General features: G+C 35.8%; 1 protein-coding gene, 1 non-coding gene and 1 pseudogene across 4 annotated transcripts in view; all 3 read left to right on the top strand.

Annotated features, from left to right (window-relative positions):
* The window catches only part of Eeig2 (EEIG family member 2), a 79,035-nt gene that overhangs the window by 5,417 nt on the left and 47,882 nt on the right, over positions 1–25,736 (top strand). The window lies entirely within an intron of this gene.
* LOC101968774 (zinc finger protein 24 pseudogene) lies at positions 1,920–23,525 on the top strand (annotated as a pseudogene).
* Positions 23,840–23,945, top strand: LOC120891015 (U6 spliceosomal RNA). Its single transcript, XR_005735453.2, has one exon. It is a non-coding gene; the product is annotated as a U6 spliceosomal RNA (small nuclear RNA).

Genomic DNA, 25,736 nt, shown 5'->3' on the forward strand with positions numbered 1-25,736 from the left:
CTGCTAAACACATCTGTATATTGGATCTTTTACTTTGTAAACAAGCTAAAAATATTTCTCTCTTTTTTTTGTCAAAGACTGTCTTTGTTTTCAAGATTTTGTTTTTTTAACTTGTATAACAAATATTTGCTTATTATTTTAACTAAATTATTTATTGTAATTTGTTATACATGATGGCAGAATGCAATTTATTTCATATTACACATATAGAGCACAATTTTTCAAGTCATTGATTGTACACAAAGTATTTTCACACCATTCGTGTCTTTGTACATGTATTTAGGGTAATGATGTCTAACTCATTTCACCATCATTCCTACCCCGTGCCCCCTCCCTGTTTTCAATATTTTAATTCACTGCATTGTTTATTTCTTTTTACTAATTTTCCATACTTCAAAAGTAATGTGGACTCATGTGAAAAACTTAGAAAAGCAAAAAGAAAAGAACAAAAATTGCCCATAAGTGAACAATCCAGAAATAAACACTATTACTGATATTTTGGTGTATGACCTAGGAACCTCTATCAATCCCCACATATACATTCATACATAGACATATATGCACACCCCCTCCACAATCATCAGCTTTTTAAAAAAGAGATCATAATGTACTTAATACATTTTTACTTCTATATCATTAAATATTCAATGTTAAAGTGCTTTAAAATTAGTATACTATAGTGATCCATGCATACCAATGTTTATAGCAGTGCGGAGTAATAGAACCAGTCTAGGTGACCGTCAACAGATGAAAGGATCAAGAAAATGTAATATATAATGGAATTCTACTCAGCCATAAAGAGGAATGAAATCATGGCATTTGTGAAGTAAATGAGACTCAGAAAATCAAGGTCGAATGTTTTCTCTCATAATGCTGAAGCTAGAGTAAAATAAGAGGGAAAAGGCGGGAGCCCCATACAAATAGAAGGGAGACCAATGTAGTAGAAGAGGAGGATTGAAGGGGAAGGAGGAGGAACTGTAAAAGGGAGGATGCAGAATGAAATTGACCAAATTTATGATCTTTACATATATGATTGTTCCATGATGAATTCCACCTTTATGTGCTCCTATAAAGCAACAATTTAAAAAACAATAAATACACAGAAGGAAGATTACAGTAGAGTAGAGAAAGGGAATAGAGACAGGGAAGAGGTGAGGCAAAGAGGGAGTATCTGGGACTGAAATGGAGCAAATTGCGTTCCAGTCATGTATGATTATATCAGAATGAACTCCACTATTATGTATAATTATAATGTGCTAATAAAAACTAAAATGTTTCAAATAGATGCATATCATTCTATTTTATTAATTTCCATGATTTATTGTACCAACCTTTTGTAGCAGTCAGGTTTTTGTTGTTGTTTTGAGATGCTGGGTATTGGACCTCTACCTCTGGGCCGTATCCCCAGCCCTTTTTTTCCTTTGTAATTAATATTTTTATAAATAAACCACCATAAGCATCCATATAGCCCAATTTGGTGCATGATTATTTAGGATTAACACTTAGAAATGGAAATATCTAGTCATCTAGTAATGCATGCATGTTTTTAAAACCTTTGACATATACTGCCAGTTTACCCTTTTTCATTAAATTGAGTTTTGATGATGAAAAACAACACTAATAAGTATCAAATATCAAAAGTAACCAATATTAGAAGATGTTGTTTGACCATATGGCAGATAATTGTTTACACCCTGGTTCCAGCAATCGCCCTTCTGGGTGTGTATCCAAAGGCAATGAAATCAGTATGCTGAAGAGAAGTCTGCACTCCCACGTTCACTGCAGCATTATTCACAATAGCCAAGACACTGAAACAACCTGTCTGTAACAGATGAATGGATTTTTAAAATGTGGTATATCCAATGGAATAATATTCAGTCTTTAAAAAGAAATAAATCCTGTCATTTGTGACAAGGTGGATGAACCTGGAGGACATTATTCTAAATGAGGTAAGCCAGGCATAGACAGTGCACATGTGTAACAGAAGCAGAGAATAGAATGGTGGTCTTTCCACCATCTTTCCACCCTCTCCAGAGCATAGGGGTGGAAAGTATGGGGAATTTCTAATTTCTGTTAGAATGAATAAGTCCCAGAGATATATTTTATATCATAATTATTAGAGTTAATGTACATTTATAAATTGCTGAGAGTGGATGATAAATGTTCTGACAACAAAAAACAAATGATTGGTGAAATTATTAACTTAATTGAACCATTTCACAATGTACCATATATCAAATATCATTGTACACTATGTAATAACACATTATGAAATATATAATTGAGTGCACAATTTTTGTGTGTCAACTATATATTAATATAAATAAAGATGTAAAAAGAACTCCTTATATCCTCGCTGGAAACGGAATCATCAATTCACATTATTATGATAGGTGTGATCTACTAGTAGCTAACATTTATTTGAGCACTTTCCTAATATATTTTTAAGTCTTTATGTTAATCCTCAAAATAATCCTATGAGGAAGTACTATTATTTTCTCATCACTATTGCTATTATTACCACTGTTGTTATTATTACTGTCATTTTATGCCTGAAGAAATAGAAACACAAAGAAATGTTGAAAGTTAGTCAGCTAGTAAGTACAGAACCAGGAGGCAGGCAGGCTCCAGGGTCCATTTTTAATCACTAGACTTTAATGCTGCTTACATTTTGGGTTGTATGCTTTCTCAGCTTTATGTTTTAGAAAACAAATACATAAATCTATATAGCATGACTTTTCCTGAATGTTAGTTATAGGAAACTGGTTCCAATATGTGATACACAAAATGGGTTAGTAGACCTGGACCATTTACACTTGCCTCAAGATAACTGTATATATAAAAGATAAGAAACATAATACTTATGCATATACTCTATTTTTCAAGCTGTGGCTTTCTAGTTCTAAGTCTGCAAAATTCAGTCTCATTACTAGGTATTCATGCCTTGTAAAACTTTTGCTAATACCATTTTATGCCACTAATGGCATTTTATGCCATTATATCAGCAAGCCATGCACACAAGGTAAGAGAATCTCAAATTCAAAACCAGTTTGGGCAACTTGGCGAGGACCCAAAATTTTAAAAAGGGCTGGAATGTGGCTCAGTGATAACATACACCTGAATTCAGTTCCTCAGTACAAGAGGGTGGGGGAGAGATGAAGGTCTTCAAATGCTGAGAATTGACTATATATGATATATATATGCTTAATAGTATATAAAATATGCATGTATAGCATATATATACTATATGTGTATATATATGCATGTATATTACATTCCTAATTTTACTTAATTCTTACAAAACCCCTTTAACAGAAGTGAGAAACCATCACTATTCTTGGATTAGGAGATATGTCATAACACACTTTTTATTTCTTTAATATTAAGGAAATTTATTACCGAATAGGGGTTTAGAAAAAAGAAAAATATTGAGCAAAGACCATGCATCCTATTACATGAGAAATAACTGAAGTGCTAGAGTGTTTCAGATAGTTGAGGAACTGTCTTGTAGAAAATAAGTAGATCTGGGGCTGGGGTTATGGCTCAGCTGTAGAACGCTCGCCTCGCACATGTAAGGCCCTGGGTTCCATCCTCAGCACCATGTATAAATAAATAAAATAAAGCTAAAAAACAGAAAAGTAAAATAAGTATATCTGACCTTACTGTCACAAGAGCACAAAATGAGGACCAATAGGTGGGAGCTCCAGGGCAGTAGATTTGTGATCAACCTAAAGGAGCACTTCCCAATGCTTTGTACTGGCTGGACATCCAATGGGTTTCTTTGAGAGGACAGTGGCGTCCTAAGCACTGACTGAATGACTGTTTTGGGAAATGTTGAAGAGAAAATCTTTAGAAGTTTTTTTTTTTTAATACTTTTTTAGTTGTAAATGGACACAATATCTTTTTATTTTTTTAAAGAGAGAGTGAGAGGGAGGGAGAGAGAACTTTTTAATATTCATTTTTAGTTTTCAGCAGACACAACTTCTTTGTTTGTATGTGGTGCTGAGGATCGAACCCTGGCTGCAGGCATGCCAGGCGAGCCCACTTGAGCCACATCCCCAGCCCCACAATATCTTTTTATGTATTTATTTTATGTGGTGCCAAGGATCGAACCCAGTGCCTCACACATGTGAGGCAAGTGCTCTATCACTGAGCTACAGCCCCATCCCAGAATCTTTGCAAGTCTGCTAAATATTGTGTTCCCCTCTCTCTGCAGTAGATTAAATACCTATGGAACTCAGAAGTGATCATATGACTTTCTCTGATGAATGAGATGTGAGCAAAAATGGTTATCTGCTATTTCCAGGCAAAAGGTTTAAGAGAAATGATGCAGTTTGCTGTGTCTCTTTTCCTCTTACCAAAAATAGCTGTCCATGTGTGGTCAACCTGGTCACCAAATGAATATGGTATGGTGCAGAACCTCAGGTGACCTACACTAGGCATTAGCATGAACAGAAACAAACCCTTGGATTTTTTTTGAACCATCAGAATTTGGGGGTTGCATATTAACCGAAGCATAACGGACCCTATCCTGACTAATACAGAGTCTTTTTGATTTAGATGACCTCTAAAACCACTTGTATACCTGAAGTTTTCAGGATGTGATATCATCTGCAGTATTTTTTTGTTGTTTACTTCCTGTATTTCTTCCTTATAGTTGAGTTGTAATTGTCAAAGGTTATAGTCAAGAAAAAAATCATGAATTGTTGGGTTGTAACTCAGTAGTAGAATGCTTGCCTCGCAATCATGAAGCCCTGGGTTTTATCCCCAGTACACCCCCACACACATACACAACACACAGGAATCATGAATTGTCAAAGTTACCCTTGAAAATAATGAAAAACACCCACAAAACCAAAACAATAAATGCAGTAGTATATGCATATCTGTTAAGTATTATACATAAATTTACAATCAAGTTGTTGGAGTATGTTTTTAAGGATCATGTTGCATGACAATACATATCTTTAAATTCTAAAATTATACCTGTGTAGCAAGATGTGCATGTTTTAATAGTTACCAGGAAACTAAGGCCAGAGTAACTGAAGAAATTGAAATTGGTGTCTCCCATTTCATGCTGACTGGGGGCTTGTGCTCTCTGAGTGGAGTGGTGATGGAGACCCTGTTCTCTTTTTCCCCACTGTGACTCGAAGTGTTGTGTTCCCTAAGTTACATGTGCCATAGCATGATGCAAATGTACAGTACTTCTTTTCTTCCTTATAGTTTGAGTATTAAGGGCTAGTGTTGTGGCTCAGCGGTAGAGCGCTTGCCTAGCACGTGTGAGGCCCTGGGTTCGATCCTCAGCACCACATAAAATAAAATAAAGATATTGTGTCCATCTACAACTAAAAAATAAATATTTAAAAAATAGTTTGAGTATTAAAAAGCAAGCATAGGTTCTGAACCAAAATTTCAGGTGACCATAGATTTGGGGAGACCAACAAATTTGGACAATATGTTCTTGTGTCATAACACATCTATTTTTAAAAAGTAACAAGTAGCTTAAACAAAATAGAAGTTTATTTCTCTCTTATATAAAGTCCAAACTGGCATGGTAGTTCTGCCTTGTCTAGTTGTCAGGGGCCTGGACTCTTTTTATCTTGTTTTCAGGGTATTGTGCTCATCCACAGGGATTAACTTGGCTCACCCTACATCCGAATTCTAGCTCCAGCCTTTGAGAATGAGGAAAGGGGATGAGGAGGTCCCTTCTACTCACAGTCCATTGACCAGAACATAAGCAGATGTCACATTCAGTTGTCAGGAAGGATAAGAAATATAGTCGTTGCTGGGTTCCATATACCTAGAAAAAAATCTAATTATAATAAATGGAGGGGACAGTAGATATCAGGAGACAAATAGCCTCTGAACACCTCTCTTTTAGAGATGATAAAGTTGATCCTCAGAAAATAATTTGTTCAAGGCCACACATAACTTAAGATATTTGAAAGACTGTCCCATAAAGAGGGCATAGAGTTATGCTGGGTACATCAGAAGTCAGAACCAGGACTGATAGGGAGACATTAAAGGAGGCATGTTTCTATTCAGCTAATATTAGAACAAATAATTTTCAACATTTAGAAGAGTACAATAATGAATAGGCTACCTCAGTGCTACTACCAATTGAATGGCCTTGTCCATTTGTCAGGGATGTCATTCTTAGCTAGGCACCATGCCTGTAATCCCAGCACCTTGGCTGAGGCAGGAGGATTGCAAGTTTGAGGCCAGCCTCAGCATCTCAGACTCACAGCAACTTAGCGAGAGAGAGAGAGAGAGAGAGAAAAAACATTCTTCATTAGGAAGATGGGTCACTTAGGTGATTCTTAAGGTCTTTTCTAATTCCAAGAGTCTATGATTGAGCTTTCAGTTTTGTCTCCTGATACCTGGGTTCCTAAACCTTCCTTTTTTTAATATAAGCTGACTGGTCAGCTTATATTAGCCAACTATGTATGTGTTTGTTTCCTTGGTAAGCTATCCTTTCCCTACCTCTCCTTCAATCTTCTTTTAGTTGATTCACATTCCAACCTTTCTTCAAGATCTAGATATGATTTAATGTCTCATCAGTTTGATTGCCACACCTGTCCCAACCTACAGCCTACCCACTTATTTCTCTCCCTTGGTGTACGTACTAAATATGTTGTTAATATGTTGGTTATTTGTTTAATGAATGAAGAACTTTCCTCACCATCCTACTTTGACTTCTCACTCGGTTGTTATAATTCTTGTTCCTACCAGTCTTTTCACACCAAATTTGTTCTTTGAATTACCTTTCTGGATAAATAAGATGCTGTGTAAAAATTGCAGTAATACAAATACCAAAAAAAAAAGAAGAAGAAGAAGAAGAAGAAAATGAGGAAAGTAAGAAGTATTTAACTGCTTTTTTTTTTCTTCTTTTTTTGTTGAGGGGAGTTAGGAGACATGTCTTGGAAGATATTTCTTTAGTAAAGTTTTTTTTTTTTTTAAGTCTAACTGGAGGAGGAAATAGAGTGGCAGAAGGAACAGCATTTGCAGCAGCATGAGAAACATGGTGTATTGAGGGTACAGTGAGGATAGTGGTATTTGCTGCCACAGAAAGATAGGGAGAGGAAGTGGTTATTTCAAGGAGTCTAGATTTGTGTGCATTCTGTATCTAGGGAGCCAAAAACAGAAGAGTGACTTAAGCAAAGTGATAGGTTGGCTTTGGGCTGAAATTGAGGGGAATTCTCATTTGAAAGACCACCTTAGCTTTCTCAGCAATCAAGAAAGGTAGAGTAAAGTAGGATAAAATATCAGAAAAGCTTCTACAAGTGATGGATTAGGAAGCAGAATAAAGGAAAGTCCAAAAGGTCCCACTGAAATTTTAAAATATGAAATTTAGTAACCATAGAATGCACATTTATACAGTTTCCTCCAGCAATGCTCATAGGTTAGGTGTAGGAGAAAATGGATGGTAGGATTGATTCAGGTTTAGAAGTTTATAACTAGATGGAAGGGTAAGAAGGCAAGGGATTAAGAGTGTTGAAAGAAATTTAAGGAATCAATTATGGGATCCAGATTGCATAAGGAAGGAAATCAGGCCGGGAAGATAAACCTGGAAAGTATAGAATGTTTGGAAGATGAGGCCTCAGTGATGTCAAAGAAGTTGCGTATTTAAGCAGTAATGCTGTGATGCGGGATTAAGCTGGAGGAGGGGTAGGGATTCAAGAGTGGGATTAAAGCCTGAGATTCCTTCAGTAAAGCAGTGTAGAGTTGGCAAGGTCAAGGGCATGGGTGTTGCTGAAATGGCATGAAGGCTTGGGTAGGGCAAAGAACGCTGAGCCTAGGGTGTAAGGTTATTTGTCTAGTGTTGAGGTAGCTAGTATGATTGCAGGTGTTGGGGTGAAGAGAGAGAGAGATTGCAAAACAGATACTTCAACTGTGGTATCAACTAGGAGGAGAGCATGACATAACCAGACATCTTGTACCTTGAGATTTTGAGTCTTAAGTTTGAAAATAGAAGGGTGACAACCTGCAAGTGACAGGGTGCTGCAAAGTGCTGGTGCTGCCTCAGGACCTGTGGGAGATGGAGATGGAGAATAAACCTCCTGCCAGCAGGGGCATAATTCCAGTGGCATCCTCTTGAGGTAGCCAGGTTTCAATTAAGCAGTAAGTGGAGGGTTAGTGAAAAGACTGAGAATGTGAGGGTTTGTTGAATCCTGGAACAAGGGTTTCAGGTGGTGTGACAGAATGAGGGGAAAGAAATTTGCAGCAAGAGAATGAATCAGAGTGAGAAAAGACAGAGCAGACTGGGAACTGAAGGAGAGTAGGTGACCAGTACTTCCATTTTCATCTTCTCCTGTGGATTGTGGGGATGAAAGGCATAGATAGAACTGAGAGGCCTGAGGATGTCCAATATGGACATGAAATAGTTCATATCAAAGGCCCCGGAGATACAAGGCGCCTCTCTCACCCCTCTACCTACGGACTTAATCTTCATCATCATCTGCCTATTAGCTCTCATTTCAGAAAAATAGTGTTCCTCCTACCCCCTGCCATCCCTATATCTTTGACCCAATCCACATCTTATTTTCTTCTCCTTGTTTTGCTATGCAGTTCTGATCCAAATTTTATGAAAAAAATAATCTACATTTCCTATCTCTTAAGCATTCCTTTTCTCCCTTTTAACCTTTACTCTGTGTCCTATTGTACCATTTGACTCAAAAATTGTTTTTGCTAATATCATCAGTCATCTCCAGTTGACATAACTAGTCAATATTTTCTCATTTGTACCTTTGTGCTCTGCTCAGAACTCTATCATTATCTATTTTTTGAACCTTGACTATTTTGGTTTCATGAACCATATTCTCTACTTTTACCTCCCACTTCTTTATTTCCTTTACTAAATGATGTTACTTCTGATGATGTTACTTCTCCCCATTTTTTAAAAATCAATTTTATTTTTAAAACAACTACATAGTTTCCATATACCTCCTGTGCTCCCACTCAAAAAGCCTTCCCCACCATAGTTATCCTGCATTTGTTACAAGGGTATGCTTGTTACAATCGGCAATCTACACTAACACCTCCTTGTCCCTTAAAGTGCATAGTTTACATTAAGGATCAATCTTGGTGTTAGGTATTGTATGAGTTTTGACAAATGTGTAATGACATGTATCCACCATTGTAGTATAATACTGAATAATTTCACTGCCCTAAAAATCCTCTGTAGGTTTCCTATTTTCCCTCTCTCCCAACCACTAATCTTTTTACTTTCCTCATAATTTTGCTTTTTTTCAGAATATTATGTAGTTGGAATCGAACAATATGGAGCCCTTTCAGACTGGTGTCTTTCGCTTAGTAATATGCATCTAAGCTTTCTCCATGTCTTTTCATGGCTTCCTAACTTTTTTATTGCTTAATAATATTCTATTATCTAGAATTCAATTCATTTGTTTTCTTCATAACATCCTGATTGCTTCCAAGTTTGGGCAGTTATGAATAAAGATGCTATAAATGTGTTTAGTTAAGGTTTTACGTGGATATGTTTTCAATTCACTGGATTAAATACCAGAGAATATGACTGCTGGACCACATGGTGAAAGTGTTGTCCACCCTTTTTAAAGGCGAATGGTTCATAGGAGGCCAATCATTAGTGTTCTGCTTTGTAAACACTTAACTTAAGGTCAAAAAAGTTAAATGACTTACCCAAGGATTACACAGTAATAAGTGATAGAGCAGGTCTAAACTTTGGGATTTCTCCCTACTGGTCCAAGACTTTTTACTATCTTATGTGGCTTCCTCATTACATAACAGAGAAAAAGTTTAGATTTCTTACCCAGGAGTCTCAGTTTAAAATTATCACACAGCTCAAAAAAGTCTGCAGTAATGTCTTGCCTAGAACTGGGTGGGGAAAAGGTACAGCTAGAAAAGTATAATATTTTAAGGTCTTCAAGAGTGATGAGGATATTAAAGTTTCTAATAAACCCAAGAATTTTATTATATTTAAAACACGTTAAGTCAATAGTGAAATAGCAACTTATAGGAGGGAAGAAAATACTTACAAATCACATATCCCATAAGGGTTTAATATCCAGAGTTGGGCTGGGTTGTGGCTCAGTGGTAGGGCACTTGCCTAGCATGTGTGAGGCACTGGGTTCGATTTCCAGCACCACATGGAAAAATAAATAAATTAAAGTTATTATGTCCAACTACAACTAAAAATATTTTTAAAAAATACCCAAAGTAATGGGCTGGGGTTGTGGCTCAGTGGTAGAGCGCTTGCCTAGCACATGCGAGGCCCTGCACCACATAAAAATAAATAAGTAAAATAAAGGTATATGTCCAACTACAACTAAAAAGTAAATATTTTTTTAAAACCCAAAGTAAATAAAGAGCTCCTTCAACTCAACAACAATAAAACTTGATTAAAAAATGGGCAAAGGACTTCTCCAAAGAGGTTGCACAAATGGCCAATAAGCACAAGATGCACAGCATCACTTATCGTTAGGGAAATGAAAATCAAAAAACTACAATTAGGAACCACCTCACACCCATTAGGACTGGCTACTATTAAAAAATAATAATAATAACAAGTGTTGACAAGGGAATGGAAAAATAGGGACCCTCTTGTGTTGTTGGTGGGGTAATGTAAAATAGTACAGCCACTATGGAAAACAGTATGGCAGTTGCTGAAAAAACTTAATAAGCAATTCCACTTTGGGGTATATGTACCTAAAAGAATTGATAACAGAAACCAAACAGGTATTTGTACACTCATGCTCATAGCATTATTTGCAGTAGCCAAAAGGTGTAAGCATTTTAAGTGTCCATCAAAGGTTGAATGGATAAACAAAATTTGGCATACACACATATGGAGGAGGAACAGGAAAGGAGAGGAACAATGGAATGAAATTGACCAAACTATGCTATGTACATGTGAATACACCACAGTGAAATTGACCTTTATGTTTATATATAAAGAACTAATTTTTAAAATTATAAATAAATAGAAGGAAGACCGGTAGAGTAGAAGAAGGGAAACAGGAGGAGGGAGAAGGAGAGGAAAAGGGGAAGTACTGGGGACTGAAGTAGAGCAAATTTTATTCCATGATGTATAATTATGTGAAAATGAGCCCCACTATTATGTGTAACTATAATGTACTAATAAAACATTCAGAAGTAAAAACGTATGCTGTCCTGATGAAGATTTACTACTGATATACCACTCTTTAAAATGCCTTTTTAATTGATTTTTTATATGACAGTGGAATACATTACAATTCGTATTACCCTTATAGAGCACATTTTTTCATATCTCTGGTTGTATATAAAATATATTCACACCAATTCGTGTCTTCATACATGTACTTTGGATAATGATTTGCAAACATAAGTCAAAATGTTATTCAAGTCAAAATGTCTGACTTGCTGTCATGTCATTTTCCCTTTTCTGGTTGAATCCTATCCCTCCTATTTCAAAACTTAGCTCACATACCACTTTTTCTAAGTAGTCTTCTGTAATTTCTCAGCCAGAATTAACAGTTCCATTCTTTCTTGTAACTTAGACTTAACCAGTAAGGGGAAAGAGCATATGACTCAGCAAGTCCCATAGGTCTATATGCAAGAGAAATGAAAATAAAATGTCCATATAGAAACTTGCACATGGATTTTATATGGCACTATTCATAAGAGTCGAAAACTATCTAAATGACCCCAGGATCTGTCACCTGAATAAAATGTGATGTATCCATAAAAGGGAATATTATTTGCAAATAAAAAGAATTGAAGTACTGATACATGCTGCACTGTAAGTGAAACTTGAAAACATCATGTTAAGAATCCAGTCACAAAAATACCACATATTGTATGATTCCACTTATATGAAATATCTGGAAAAAGCAAAATATTAGAAACAAATGGTAGATAAATTGTTGTCACTTGAGTCTGAGGGGTGGGAGGGAGGTACAGAATGACTACTAATGAGTGCAAGCTTTCTTTTAGAGATAATAGAAATGTTCTAAAATTGATTATAGTGATTTCACATAATGAATATACTAAAAAACATTGAACATTTTTTAAATAGGTAAATTGAATATTATGTGAATTATATCAAAAAAGTCATTTTCTAAAACAAGTGTTTTCTGACTAATTCCCATCAGGCACAATCTAATTCCTTGGAAAAGTACATTATTTTATTTAACAAATACCTATTGAGTATCTACTAGATACTGCTTCAGGCATTAAACTACTTGTTATTTTTTGCTCTTTTTATATTATGAAATTATTTTTCTTTGTGTTTATTCTCCTATCTATACAAAGTATAAATATTATTCTGATTTATCTTGATCTCCATAATCTATATAGTGGCTATTATTTTTATTAAGTTTAATTTTTTAGGATCAGATTATATATCTAAATTCTATTAGGGATTTTTAATTTTTGTGGCAGTTTATACTCGAGAGCAAATGTTATCATGTCATGTTAACCGGTGAGTTTTATGTTTATTATTGCTACCAATATATCCATTATGGATTGAATAAAAGAATTCCTTCTTTTCTTAGGTAATTCTGAGCATTGTCCTCCAGCTCTGCTTAGGGTTTAGGGAACAAAGTTCTTCAGGGTTGACATGTCCCACTTTTGACAGACTTCCTAAATCATGGACAGAACCATGAAGGAATGCATTGTTGAAAATGTAGTGTCCAGCAAGAGAGCAGAGAATGTTTTGGGTTATAGTGAGGGACAAGACTGGAAAGTGTATTGAGGGTTAGATTTTGTGTGAATGCCAACATAAAAATTGGGCTTACTTCTGTAGGCAATATGATCTTTTTAAATTTTTTTTAGATGTAGATGGACAAAATACCTCAATTTAATTTATTTATTTATCTGTTGTGCTGAGGATCAAAACCCAGTGCCTTACCCATGCTAGGCAAGCACTCTACTATTGAGCCATAATCCCAGCCCAGCAATATGATCTCGAACTCACTTTTTATGATTCTAAAATTATAACAAGATCAGTATAGAAAATTTGGAAAATGCATAAAATTACCAAGAAGGAAAAATGTTACCCATCAGCAGTTATCACTGTTAACATTTTGGAGTGTAGCTTTCTAGTTTCCTCCGATTCATTTCTTTACATAGTTGAAACTAAATTTCATACATGTATTTTAATTTGTTTTGTTTAAAACTGACATTATAAAATAAGCATTTCCATGTTGTTAAGAACTTTAGCATATGTTATTTTAATAGTGACATACATAATATTCTTTCAGGATTGGAGTGTAAATTAAGGATTGTTCCTTTTGGATATTCCTGTTGTTTCCAATTTACTGCCTTTATCTTTTATACATATTTCTCTTGGATCTCTGAATGTAAGGTGCAAGCAAGGTGTAGGAAGGTATGTAGGTGGTTGAGGGATAGCAAATAGAACAATACCCAAGGACCAGAGGATGGAATTTTTGTAGAAAAAGACCAGTTTCAGGAAAATGAGGGGCATGATACACCAATAAAAATATGGAAAATAAAATGGCTCTGACTGTGTGGATACATGGGGTGGTGTTAGAGCTGCTCTCTTTATTTGACAAGATATTAGCGAGCTCTGAGGGAGACCTTTCATTGAGTCCTGGGAGCAAAAACCGGGTTTCCAGGATTAAGCAAGCGAGTAAGCAGGCAGTGAAGTTCAGAAGCATGGAATGTAACTGTACTTTTGGGAGGTTTGTTGATGAAGAGAAGGAGAAAAATAGAATTAGGTAAAAGGGGGGAAACAAGAACAAGTAGTAATTTTATTTATGTATTTATTTTTAAAGATAGAGACTGGAGGGGCTGGGGATGTGGCTCAAGTGGTAGCGCGCTCGCCTGGCGTGCATGCGGCCCCGGTTCGATCCTCAGCAGCACATACCAACAAAGATGTTGTGTCCGCCGAGAACTAAAAAATAAATATATATAAAAAAAAAAAGATAGAGACTGGAATATTGTTAGGGCCAAGGTATAGCATAAGAGAAAATAAGGGGTTGGGATTGTGGCTCAGTGTTAGCGCACTTGCCTGGAATGTGTGAGGCACTGGGTTTGAGTCTCAGTACTCATATAAATAAGTAAATAAAGGACTATTAACAACTAAAAGAGAGAGAGAGAAAGAGAAAATAGGGATACGAGTATTAAAAACAAACTGAAGATTGGAAGTCCATCTGCTGTTTTACATTTTTTTCTTTTTTGTCTTAACCCTGGTAATTAGTTTCAGAAGAAAATTTTAGACTCCTCCTAATCATTTGCTATTTCCATGCATTGTGGCTTAGACTATTTTGGCCTGATGAAATGAGGAACTGCACATAATGTTGATTTTAGACTTTGCATGTTTGTTTTTGTTTCATATGAGTCATCAGTAGCATAGCATTAGAATAAGCTCATTTAGTAACATCCTCTCTCTAGTTCAAATTTTATATATTTTCTTGCCCACAGACTGCAACCATATTTCAATAGCAGTTTCTGGGAATTCTCTAGTGCTGATATCTAAACAAATTATTAACATTTTATCTTCTATTGTTAATCTTTTTTGACCTGTTCAGGTTCCCAGTAAGTTTTATATTTTTAAAATATCACCTCTATGTCTCATCTGTGCATTTTGGTCATTCCTTATTGTTAATAAATGACTTATAGCAATGTCACATGACTGTCTTGCTTGGACTGTTCTGTGAACATTGCAATTTTCATGTCCAAGATATGAACAGCTTCAGATATATTAGCCCCAGCAAAGTCATTACAAAAGATTGTTCATAGAGCTTGCAAAAGAAGATAATTGGTTCTAAAATTTTGCTTTAAGCTAAATTAATAAAGAAACTTTTATAAACAACTATAAATGAGTAACTATAAATGACACAATTTCTACTAATGGAAAAATAATCATCAAGTTAGTAATACAGATAATATGTATTTGCAATTAAATAAGTTGAGAATTGTAAATTCATTATACTAATAAAGTATCAGGCTCCCTTCAGCAACCAGGAACTCAGTAATAACTGCAATATTAGCACTTAGCATTTCCTCATTTGAGAAAACTAATAGTATCAGCTGGTAACAAGTCAAAATGAATTTGAAAATTATTTTTGCTAGTCTAACTTATGTAAAATCTAGCTGCCACATAACTCTCTGCTTTATTGCCTTCAAAGAAACATCTGTTTAGCATTCAAAATAATTAAGAAGAATATTTTTTTGTTTTAAATATTTTTTTGCAGTTTCTCTAACTCACCTACTTTGTTTGCTCTGAGGTTTCCTAGATATGAGAAGTGGGGTCAGACAGTTCAAGTGATGCAATGTGATGCATAAATATGAAGCTTATTTGTACTAATTGTGATCATTATCAGCAGGAGATTTCACAGTAAAACTGTGCCACTATTACACCAGAAACAATGCAATCCTAAAAGACAATGTAGGGGCAACACTCCAGCATACAGGTATAGACAATCTCTTTCTCAATAGGACCCCTAAAGCTCAGGAAATAATGCTTAGAGTTAATAAATGGGATGGCACCAAAATAAAAGGCTTCTGCACAACAAAGGCAACAATTTGAATGGAAAGAGAGAACCTAAAGAATGGGAGAAAAACTTTGCTAGCTACTGTTTTGAGAGAGGATTAATATCTAGAATATATAAAGAACTAAAAAAATCAAATAACCTAATTAATAAATATAAACATACTAATGTGTTAAACAGACACATCTTAAAAGAAGAAATACAAATGGCCAACAAATATATGAAAAAGATGTTCAACATTATTAGCAATTAGGGAAATGCAAATATCACAACAGTCAAAATGGCAATCATCAAGAATACAAATAATAATAAATGCTGGAGAGGATATGGAGAGAAAGGGACACTTTTACACTGTTGGTGGGATTGTACATTAGTACAACCACTATGGAAATCAGTATGGAGGTTCCTTAAATGGAACCACCATATGACTCAGCTATACCACTCCTTGGTATTTATCCTAAAGAATTAAAGTCATCATACTATAAGGATACATGTATACCCATGTTTATAACAACACAATTCACAATAACCAATCTATGGAACTAGCCTTGGTGTCCATCAACAGAAGAATACATTAAAAAAATGTGGTGTGCATACACAATGAAACTTTATTGAGCCATAAATAAAAATAAAATTATGTCATTTGCAAGAAAATAAATGGAGCTAGAAACTATTATGTTAAGCAAAATAAGCCAAACTCAGAAGATCAAGGGTTGTTATGTTTTTCTCTGATATGTAGAGGCTAGAGAGAAAAAGGAAAACAAAAGTTGGGGTGGATCTCCTAAAAATCAGTGGGAAATCAAAAGAGGAAAGGGACCAGGGAGTGGGAGAAGGGGAGTGAGGGAAAAGTGCTAAGGAGTGATATTGGCCAAATTATATTCTTAAAATGTGTGCATGTATGAACATGTAACAAAAAATCCCATCAATGTGTATAACTATGATACACCAATAAAAGTATTGCAAATAAAATTCAAGACACAAAAAAGAAAAAAAAAACTGTGCCACTAAAGAAATACCCCAGCATGAATGCTCAGTACAGGCCTTTTATATATAGCCTCCTTGGAATCTCATCCTTTGGCAAATGTGTAGATCCCTTCCAGGCTCCTCCCCAGACCTTCCTTCAAAGTAGAGCTAGCTAGTAGTGTTGCTGCTTCTTTGATGGTAATTTACTTCAGCTGCAGGAGTTTGTATCCTTGTGAAATCATTATCATAAGGATAACCCAGACAGCCAGAATGGACCTTCACACTAAAGTTTTGCAGCACTCTTTGTGCTTTTTTTTTTGTCACACCCCAACTGTGTCATTAGCTCTTTCACTCTTAATCTCAATAATGTCAACATTTTGCATTCTTCTCCTTATCTGTCTCTCCAAGAATGTCTTGGTGGCCTATACAGGCTTTTCTGACTTCACTAGTTAATATTCCTGTTACAGAAAACCCCCATACATTTTACTCCTTTAGAATTATGTATTTCTCTTTTGATAAGAACTTTTGTGGTAATACCAGCAGAATACTTTCGTAATACATATCAAAATTTCATTAAACTCTTATCCCTTGCTCTTGTATCTTTTCTTTACAATGCAACTACTACAGACCTACATGTAGAAGACTTCAGGAGTTTACCAGAACAAGAGAAATATTTTAAGCAAGGACATAAGAAAAGCTTTGGAGTGAAGTCTTAAATCATAACATTTTGTGGTTTATGTAAAGCTTTATGTGTATCTATAAAAAAGTTTTATTTTTGATTAATAAACTAATTACATATGTTTATGGGGTACCATGTGATATTTCAGATAAATTAGCATATGCATCACCTGAGTATTTGTCATTTCTTTGTGATGAGAGCTTTAAAATTCTGTCTTAGCTATTTTGAGATACACATTATTGTTAATTATAGCCCTCCTCCTATTTAACTTAACCTCGTGCCTGTTTACAAAGTCTCCCCTTTTCCCCATCTACCCTCCCGGCTGCCTCCTGCCTCCCTGCCACATAAATGAGACTTGGTAAACACCATTATACTTTCTACTTCTATGAGTTTGACTCTTAGATTCCACATGTAAGTGACAGCATAGGTTTTTTCCTCCCACTACTTGGCTTATTTCACTTAACATAATCTCCTCACTTAATCTACTGTCATCTATGTTGTTATAAATGACAGAATTTCCTGTTTTCATAGGTTGAATAGTATTTCATTGTGGATATATACCACCATATCACCTTTTAAAGAATCCCTTCATGTGTTGAGGGACACTTAGGTTATTTTTATATCTTGGCTATTACAAGTAATGCTTCAGTGAACACGGTGGTATATACACTAAGAGCCACAAGTTTCTTGAGGAAACTGACCATAAAATCAGAAAATATGTGATTATAGAAACTGTTCACAGCTATTATTTTCACCTGTGTTTTTAGAATATTCACAAAGGGCAAAAAGTCTTTTTGTTCAAATATACAGTACTTTTTAAATAACAGGTAACCTCAGTTTTCTTAATTTTAAGATGTAGCTTTTTTAAATTTTTTCATGTTATTGTACATTTCTTTGTCTTATTCAGAAAGGTGATAGTTTTATGCATCTCTGAGAAACATTTTTACCTTCTTCTGAAAGGCATAGTTTGGACTAGGTATAGACTCCACAGTTTACATCCACTTCTGAGTTCTATATTCCCTTGTTGCTTTCTCCATTTTTTTTATAATTGCAGGACTGGGATTGAACCTCACGTTTCATTGCACTTCATTCACAAAGCTACATTCCCAACCCTTTTAACAAGTGTGATGAGATGTACCCGTCATACAGTACCATACAGAATGTATCCACCATCCAGTACTACTATGTAGTGCCAGGTAGAATAGTTCCATTGCCCTAAAAATCCACTATGTACCATCTCATCTTCCTTCCTCTACTCCAACCCCAGATCCTTTCACTTTCTTTTTAGTTTTACTTTTCCAGAAGGTCACAGTTCATAAAACTGATTTTAATTTCCTATGTCCTCACAGGATTTTTAATCTTATTGAAATTGGGGTGTTTGGTTTTCTAGACCGTGGTGTGTGTTCTCAAAATTTCATTATGAGGTCTTTCCTTGAATTAATCTAGGAATTTTTTTGTTTCATTTTTTATTGTGTCTTCTGCATCTGTATTGTTCTGTCTAGAAAGTGTGGAATTGATGAATTTGTATAGCTGTAGCCAAATAAATTTATTTCCTTCAATGAGTTTGACTTTTAGACTCTATGCTACAAGTGAGGTCAAGCAGTATTTGTCTGTGTCTGGGTTATTTCACTTGGCACAATATCCTCCAGGTTTATCAACATTGTTGCAAATGGCAAAATTTCTCCTCCTCAACCTTTTTTTTTTTTTTTTAAGGCTGAATGCTATCCATTGTGTGTGTGTGTGTGTGTGTGTATTATTTATTTATTTCATATCACATTTTCTTTCTTCATTTATCCCTTAAGGCACTTTCCCTGTTTGGGCTATTGCAAATAATGCTCATTTCCTTTGGATGAATACCCAGGGATAGGATTGCTGGATAATATTATGGTTCTATTTTTAATTTGTTTAATGGTAATGGAAATTGAACCCAGGGGTACTTTACCACTGAGCTTAATCCCACCCCACCCACATACCAGGGGTTGAACTCAGGGGTATTTAACCACTGAGTCACATCCCCAGCCCTATTTTGTATTTTATTTAGAGACAGGGTCTCACTGAGTTGCTTAGTGCCTCTCTGTTGCTGAGGTTAGCATTGAACTTGTGATCCTCCTGCCTTAGCCTCTCAAACCACTGGGATTACAGGCATGTGCCACCGCACCCGGCCCAACCCTTTTTATTTTTTGGACAGGGTCTCATTAAGTTGCTGAGGTTGGCTTCAGACTTGTAATTATCATGCCTCAAAGCCTCAAGGCTGGGATTATAGGTGTGAGCCACCAAACCCTGCTCCCAGCCGTTTTGAGACAGGTTTCACTAAATTGCTCAAGTTAACATCACTTGTGATCTTCCTGCCTAAGCCTCCCAACTAGTTAGAATTATAATTGTTCACCACTGTGCCTAGCTCTTTTTTTCATTTTTTTGAGGAGCCTCCACACTGTTTTGTTTATTGGCCATACCAGTTTACATCCCCAGCAATACTGTATAAGTGTTGTCTTTTCTCCACATCCTGGCCCGAACTTATTCTCTTTTATCTATTAAAACTTATTCTCTTTTTATCTATTGCTTTAATTTTTGTGGAGTATTATCTCATTGTAGTTTTTCTTTACATTTCACTGATGAATACTGTTAAGTATCTCTTCATATTCCAGTTGGTCATCTGTGTGTCTTCTTTTGAAAAAATGTTTATTCATATTTTTAGCCCATTTTTGAGTTTTTGCTTGTTTTGGTTGTCTGTTGTTGTTTTTTTGCTGTGAATTGTGTGAATTCCTTATATATTTTGAATATTAATCCCTGTCATACAGTAACGCCTTCTTCCACTCCATAAAAGGCATGCTATTTTAAAAATTTATATTTCTCATTAGGATTTGTGTGATCCAATAGAAGTATTTTCTTATATGAAGCTACAAAGATTATTGTAACATTGTAAGAAAGTAATTATCACACAAACATTTGAGGACCTGCTACATGCCAAGTAGTGCTATGCTGTTTCTATGGAAGTTTTCATTAGAACAATTCTGGGCAGTGAAAATTCAATGATAAATTTGTCTATATCAGATCTCTTTCTTTTCTTTTTATTCCTCATAATGAAAGAGGATACCTTCTCCTGTCCAGCACCCATTCTCCTAACTGTCCTCTGAATCCCTTCCCTCTGACTTTCTCAGGACTGGATCTCCTCCATTATTCATCTTCAGCTTTTTTCCATGCTGGTTCTTTCCTATTCCTACTATAGCACACTTAAGTCTCTTGGATGTTAAAATGAATTCCTTCCTTTATGTCATATCCCATCTGGCTGCCACCCTGAATTCTCTCTTTTTTACTAAAAGACTTCAGATGAGTTGTCTGTGTTCCCTGTCTCCATTTCCCAAGGTCATCTGGCTTCCACCTTTTCACTGAAACTACACTCACCAGTGTTATCAGTGACTTGCTTGTTGCTAAATCCAGTGTGCCCTCTTTAGTTCTACCTTACCTGACCTCTCTGCCACACTTGATAATGTTGAGCAATTCTTTCTTAAAAATCTATTCCCTTGGTTTTGGTGATAACCTAATCTTTGCTTCTTCTTCTGTTGACATTTTAGTCACCTCTGACTGCCCACCTTCTCCAATACCCAAAGTATTGGTGTTCCTTGGAGTTCTAGGCTTTCTCTTCCATTCCTCCTGTGCCCACTGTTCCCAAACGGCCTCGTCCATGCCCATTCTTCAGTGACCATTTACATGATTAGGGCCTTCACATTTGTATTTTCAGTCCTGACCTCTCCTTTGAGTTCTAGCACTATGTGTCTCTCTGCCTACTAAACATTTCCAAATGAGCCACTCCAAAATCAGATTTTTTTTTCCCTCTCCCTAATCCCACTAGCAAAATGCATCAGTGAATAAATAAGTAAAACAAAATATTCTTGTGTTCAGTTTTTCCAAATGAATGATACTACCTTCTACCCACTTAAGCCAAATAAAGACACCTCTGAGGATTTCAGATTAATTTAACCTTAATGTTGCAATTAAAAGCCACAATTTTACTTGTTTTTGCTTCCCCAAAGGTTTCTTCTCTCTCTCTCTCTCTCTCTCTCTCTCTCTCTCTCTCTCTCTCTCTCAGCTACATCTCTTTTAACACAGAGATCTTCATTAATGTTGAGGAAGAAAATTCTCTTCTTACAAATTTGTCCATTGTTTGACTTGGGGGGACAAATTTAAATGGACTTAGAACTACTACACATATCCTTGATAATAGCAGCTTCTAAGCATTTATTTTTGAGATACACTATAAGCCAGACACTGTTATGAATACTGTGTAATTTCATTTCATTTCTCCAGATACCTTCTCTGTTTCTTAGAAGAGAAAAATTGAAATATGGGGAGGTTAGAGAATTTGTCCAGTGTGAGTGACAAGGGGCAGATAGCAGAGGCAGCATCTGAACCTGGCTCTGGGTATGACCTCTTAACCTTGTCACAATGCTACCTGGCAAACATCTGCATTCCTCATAGCACTTTTTTTTAATTATTATTATTATTTAGTTGTAATTAGACATAATACCTTTATTTTATTTATATTTATGTGGTGCTGAGAATCAAACCCAGGGTCTTGCACGTGCTAGGAGAGCACTCTACTGCTAAGCCACAACCCCAGCCCCCAGTGGTCTTTTTTTTTTTTTAATCACTCTTTTAAAAAGTTTAGAGTACTTTGAATTACTAAGACATGATATAATTTTAAATGTGTGCCAAGAGTACACTTTTGCATATTGTTCTGAGAATAATAATGTAGTTTGCTCGTAGAATAAGTAGTCACAAAAGTTGGGTTCATAATTTTTATTCTATTTTAAATTACTTTCATTTTTAACAACTTTCTAGATTTTCTTTTGACTGTTTTGAAGCATAAATGATGGCCATAGCAACTTTATCTTCTGAATTCTTTGCTTATTTTACATCACATACAGCAGCTCTGTTATTTTATCTTAGAAGTAACTGGCTTTCTGAGCTGCCTACGCCAGAAGTTTCTGGGAAATCATTTGAAGCAGTGTTTCTGCATCTGCCATGGACAGCAAAGATGTTGTGGTTCCTGAGCCAGGGGAGTACCTATAAAGAAAATGGGGCATTTCCCTCAGGTTTTCATCCTGCCTTGATTGTATTTTCTTGAAGTACTGTAAGGTATCTGTGTAGTTATTGGAAGAAGATTCAGCACTTATCCCAACTCTAGATGAAGAGGGGAAAATTCTGATAGTCAAGTTTGAGTAGAATCCTGATAGTGTAGAGAGATCAAGTATTACCTGGAACTGTCTCCCTGACCCAAAGGTTGTTGATAGCAATTTGAGCAGTGTGGATATCAGAATTCACCTGGGCCCCATGAGACAGTGACCCAGCTCTGAGAACTTTGCTATGTGTGGCTCAGGCCAGAGATGCACACAAAGGGAAACATCTTGAGGCTAGTAATACTGGAGCAGTTTTTGCAATACTACCCAAGGAAGCACAGAATTGGGTTCAAGAGCATCATCCAGAGTACAAAGGAGGCAAGGACTGTGCTGAGGGATTTGAGAGTGAACTGGTTGACCCTAGAGAACTGATTCTATCCATTGATAGGAAGTGCTAGTAGGAGGTAGTATCTCAAAGCGAAGCTCAAGGAATATTGAGTTCTGAGCTTGATGCTGTGGAGAACCAGCTCATATAGGCATCCTGGACACTCTGTTCCCTGAGGCACTGTGATAATGACCCTAGGCCTGAAAAGGGAGCACTGGCTCCAACGCAGGAAACTCCTTTGGCAACACAATCTCGTAAAGTTCCTGGCACTCTCGATACAGGTGTTTCTCCAATTTTCAAATATGGAGAAAACTATTTCCCAAATGGCAGGTTTGAAAAAGAGAGAGATCCCTCTAGAAAGAAACAGGATATATGTGGAGAATGTGGAAAACCTTCAGCAGGGCTCAGTTTTTGTTCTTCACCAAACAACCCACAGTGGAGAGAAACCTTCTGGATGTGCTGATTGTGGGAAGGCTTATTCAGCAGAAGTTCCACCCTTGCGAAACACCAGAGAAGAACATTATAAACATCTTGAACGTGGGAAAGCCTTTCTCCAGAATTCTGGGCTTATTAATCATCAGAGAATCCATACTGGGTAGAAATCTTATAAATGTGTTCAATTGGGAAATCCTATAGTCAGTCAATGCTCAAACTTTTTTAGTCATCAGAGTACGCAATGCAGAATACATTGCCAAAAGAAAAAGTATTTTTTTTCCAGAAATGAAGACAAAAGTAAAAACAAAAGTGATATAGATTACCTTTTCCCTATATACTATCAGAAGATCCACTGGAAAATATTTTTTAAAAAGTCTTCACTCACCATTATAATTTCATCTTCAAAGAAGTGCCTAAAAACTGAAATTTTAAACTTAGTTCAGGTATTAATGCCTACATTTTCTACATAATATTTATATTCTATAGTTTTTTCCAAATAATGAACTACCTGCTTCTTTGTCCCTTCCTTAAAAGTGTCCTTTTTTAGAAAATTACCTTATTTCTGTGTCGATCATTGAAATGTTCTTTGTAAAGATACATTCCCTTCTTTAAAAGGCAACACTGGAATCATAAAGTCTGAAAACCATCTTAAGTCATTTTGAAAACTATCTTTTAAAAATTATCTGATTCCTTTTCCCTAATTTGAATATACATTTGAGGAAATAGAAAAAAAAAGGACTAGTAAGAGCTTCAGAGTAGAATGAGCCTTAAGATCTCAGGTAAGGCGCCTGCTTTGCAGCACATATACTAAAATTAGAGCAATGCAGAGAAGATGAGCACAGCCCCTGTGTAAGGGCAACACACAGATTCGTGAAGTGATCCTTTTTTCCTTTCCCCCTGAAATAAAGATTCTGCTCTCACTGGAGGAAAAAATATCTCAGATAAGAAGTAATGATGATTTTTTTAAAAAAGTGAATAGGACATCTAGATTAGAGAAGTTATATGCATACTTTGATCTAAGCATTGATCCTCCTATAGCAAAACTCAAAAGCCACTCACTCGATCTAATTTGGGGCATCTTATTAATGAAAATGAAAGCTTCCCCATATATCATTTAAAAATAGTCTAAACAGTAAAAGTTGTAAAAGTATGGAAGTAGAAATTATAATTCTAAGCTGGGCATCGTGGTACTTACCTGTATGTACCCCCAGCGGCTAGGGAGGCTAAGGCAGAAGGATCACAAATTCAAAGCCAGCCTCAGCAAAAGCGAGGCACTAAGCAACTCAGTGAGATCCTGTCTCTAAATAAAATACAAAATAGAGCTGGGGATGTGGCTCAGTAGTCAAGTGCCTGAGTTTACTTCCCAGTACCACCACCCTACAAAAAAAAAAAGAAAAGAAATTATAATACTAAGTACAAATTTTTGGTGAATGATGAATGTAAGTATAAGATAATACTCTGTCTTGGGCTGGAATTGTGGGTCAGTGGTAGAGCGCTTGCCTGACATGTGTGAGGCACCGGGTTCAATCCTCAATACCATATAAAAATAAATAAATAAAATAAAGGTATTGTATCCATCTACAACAACACAAAAAAAGATAATACTCTGTCTTGGCTTTTAGGAAAAAAGACTCAAAAGATCAAATTTGTCTTTATTTTGCCTTCATTTTAAAAATATTTTTTCCTAGTAGATGGACATAATGCCTTTTATTTTATTTTATTTTTTTAATGTCCTGCTGAGGATCAAACCCAGTACCTCACATGTGCCAGGCAAGCGCTCTGCCAATTGAGCCACAACCCCAGCCCTATTTTGCCTTTATTTTTGTTAAGGACAAAATTCCCTGGCAAGTGAGCAGCACTTTAAATTTTCAATCCTAACACATTAAAAAAATGTATTGAAGTAATATATTGTAGTAATAGAGTTATTTATTCCTTGATTGAGAATCCTAAGTACTGTGGTTCTACTTTTCAGTTAAAAACTCTGGAAGTCAAAATACTGAATATGAGAAAAGACTTTTTTTATAATGGGCATTATCGTATGGAAAATGATCCATGCAAATACAAATGTTTTCTTGTTCCAGACATTTGGGTTATATCTGGTGCTTGGATCAAATTTTAAAATGGAAGATGAGATTTGCATGAGCTTGTTTAAAAGCATAGCACTAAATGCCTGGGCCAGCTGGTGAAGAAGTGAGGCAGAGGGGAACCTGTTTATAGATTTTTCTGATCACTATGATAAGAAGTGTGCTTTATAGATTAAGATTTATTGAGGTATAAATATATAGTGATGTATTTTAAGTTATTCAAGAAAATATAGGGACTTTCATTTTGGTCTTTTTGTGGCTGAGAGGGGATGAGTCAGTATCCAATAAATATTGAATTTCTCTGCTCTAAGATAACAAAAAAGAAAGAGTTGGCTTTTCAGTCTCAACACTAATCATACTCTGTTGCTTTGTTTCTTGAAAGTGGTTAAGCAACCATAAAAAACTCATAGGAAATTAATGACTCACATAACGGAAAGCATTTGCTAATGTGACTTTTGTTTCAGTTGCCAACTAGTCTTGTATGTTTCCATGGTAACCCACCAGTATAACAAACTCACAAACTAAATTTGCCACTTTTTTGCTTTATTTAGTTTGGACAGCTCTCTCACAGCTCTGTGTGTGTGTGTGTGTGTGTGT

Source organism: Ictidomys tridecemlineatus, chromosome 11, assembly GCF_052094955.1.
Source record: "Ictidomys tridecemlineatus isolate mIctTri1 chromosome 11, mIctTri1.hap1, whole genome shotgun sequence".
Classification (NCBI taxonomy): domain Eukaryota; kingdom Metazoa; phylum Chordata; class Mammalia; order Rodentia; family Sciuridae; genus Ictidomys; species Ictidomys tridecemlineatus.